This window comes from Diaphorina citri, unplaced genomic scaffold (genome assembly GCF_000475195.1).
Source record: "Diaphorina citri unplaced genomic scaffold, Diaci psyllid genome assembly version 1.1 scaffold198, whole genome shotgun sequence".
Classification (NCBI taxonomy): Eukaryota; Metazoa; Arthropoda; class Insecta; order Hemiptera; family Psyllidae; genus Diaphorina; species Diaphorina citri.
In genome coordinates, this window is record NW_007377635.1 from 45,916 (window position 1) to 48,737 (window position 2,822).

Sequence of the window (2,822 nt, forward strand, 5' to 3'; positions counted from 1 at the left end):
AGGGAGGAAAAGAAGGGGGAGGGAAAACAGAGAAGAGGAGAGGGAAGCGAGAAAGAGAGAGAGAGAGCGAGAGGGAATGCAGAAGGCAGGAAAAGAGAAGAGAAGTACAGGAAAACGAAGGGAAAAACTTCACAAATGGAAAATGAAAACACGGAAAAGATATCAGTAGAAGATAGTTACATCACTAGCGTTCATGAAAATCTAGCACAAATACTCGTAAAAGAAGCTATGGATCACATTACACAACGATTCACAAGCCAATACAAGAGAAGGGAGGATGGGAAGAAACGGGGAGAAAGAGGAGAGAGGGAAAGGAGAGGAGGAGGAGGACGGAAAGAAGGAGGGAGAAGAGCAGAAAGAGGAAAGACCAAAGGAGAGAGGACGAGAGAGGGAGGAAAAGAAGGGGGAGGGAAAACAGAGAAGAGGGGAGGGAAGCGAGAAAGAGAAAGAGAGAGAGAGAGGGAATGCAGAAGGCAGGAAAAGAGAAGAAAAGTACAGGAAAACGAAGGGAAAAACTTCACAAACCGAAATGAAAACACGGAAAAGATATCAGTAGAAGATAGTGACATCACTAGCGTTCATGAAAATCTAGCACAAATACTCGTAAAAGAAGCTATGGATCACATTACACAACGATTCACAAGCCAATACAACTACACCAATACCCAATACATGTCGGAAAATGAGAGGAGGAGGACAAGGAGGAACAGAAAAATAAGGAGAGAATAGAACTGAGGTGAAAGGAAAGTAGACAAATGGAAACGAAAGGAGAAGAAATGAAAAAGGGGGAGAGCAAAGAATGGAAAAAAAACATCCATATCGAATACAACACAATTGGAAAAACTGCTCAATCTACATACGTTCTACATTGTACGGATGTGAAAGAGCGTGCCCTATATTTTAAAAATGCAAGAATTCAGAAACGATATGAACGAGAGAGGAAGAGGAAGAGAAAGGGAAGAAGAGAGGACGAGGAAGTGGAAAATAGAGAAGAGTACGAGGGAACAAAAGAGGAGAGAACATTTTCCTCACATCTAGAAAAGAGAGGAGGGAAAAAGAGGAGAGAGGGCGAGAAGGGAGGGAGGGAAAGAAGAGGACGAGACGAGAGGGAGGGAGAAAACAGAAGAGGGGAGGGATGCGAGCAAAAGAGAGAAGAATGCAGGAGGCAGGAAAAGAGAAGAGAAGAACTTCACTACCGAAATGAAAACATGGAAAAGATATCAGCAGAAGATATTTACTAGATACTAGTGAGAATATAGCACAAATGAAGGAAACTATGAATCACATTACACAAAGATTCACAAGACAATACAACTACACCAATACCGAATATACATACATATTATAGGAAAAGGAGAGGAGGAGGAGGAGGAGGAGGACAAGGAGGAACAGAAAAATGAGAGAATAGAACTGAGGTGAAAGGAAAGTAGAAAAATGGAAACGAAAGGAGAAGAAATGAAAAAGGGGGAGAGGAAAGAATGGAAAAAAAACATCCATATCGAATACAACACAATTGGAAAAACTGCTCAATCTACCTACGTTCTACATTGTACGGATGTGAAAAAGCGTGCCCTATGCATCCTCATATCCTCACATCCTACTCAAGCTTTAGAGTTCACATCCCTTCAGACTTGTATTCCGGGCCAAGGGCGTATTTTTTAGTCGAGTGTTAAAATAGAATAAAGTTTGTTTATCCTGCAGTCTGCTGGGATAGGATTGTAGACTTGCAAAGTCCCTTTGGCCCGGCAGGGAGCAGACTTACGAAGGTCTTATCACGTATGTAAATTTTGACATTTTATGTGTAAACGGGAGTAGTGACATGGGATAGCATGCAATACATTGGTTTAAGTAGGGCCATCGGCTTTAATAAACGCCCTTGGTCACTGCGACCTGGTTAGATCTTTTGTGACATTCCCTTTATTTTTTCCTAGAAGAGCCCTAGACTTCTTACGAAGGCCAGGGTTCTTTTAGGACTGATTTCTTTGACTTCTTTAGGTGTTATAATCATCCTTGAGAAAAGCCTGCAATATAAGTGAAGGTCTTACCTGCCGGTGTTCCTATGAATGACGCTGGGTGCAGGAGTTGCCTGCATGATGATACTCTCATTGGAAGACATTGATGAACTGGTGGTACTTTCCACGGAATCAGAACGGAGTGCCTTTATCCTGGGCGTTTGAACAGTCTTGACAATGGGTATGGGTAATGTAGTGGTGATGAGAGGGGCAGAGGTAGAGCTGATGATGATCGGAGTGGAAGGTGTACTCAGGGGTGTGAGAGAGGAGCAGGAAGGTGTTAAAGTCTTGTTATCATTTGAAGATAATTTGATGGAGAGGTTCCGTTTCGAACGTTCGTTGTTGATTCTGTTCTCCTCCATATTCCGAGTAAAGTACTTCTCATCTCCCTGCAGGATGGTAACGATTTTCTTACTAAGCTCCGAGTTTTCACTGGGGTTCTCCTCATTGTGACAACTCTGGGTGGAAGACTTGCGACTATGTTCGGATGATGTTTCACTGGAAGATTTGTCCTCATCAATAGTTTTGGTGTCATTACGCAGATCATCTAATTTCCGAGAATCTCCGATGATGCGTTTGATTTCATCTATCGTGAAATCGCTTTTCCTACGCTTGTCGTCCATAATTCGACTTATTTCTAATCGTTTGTTTTCATCCATGTTTGAGCACATGTCTTTGGTTCGGCTAATAACGTTCGGGTCTAAATGTTTTCTATTATCACAGGAAGCAATGGGTAACTTTGGGAATTTGACAGGACTATTTGTAAGACTGGAGCAGGTATACTTCTGATAGGTGCTAGGAAGCCCTTGG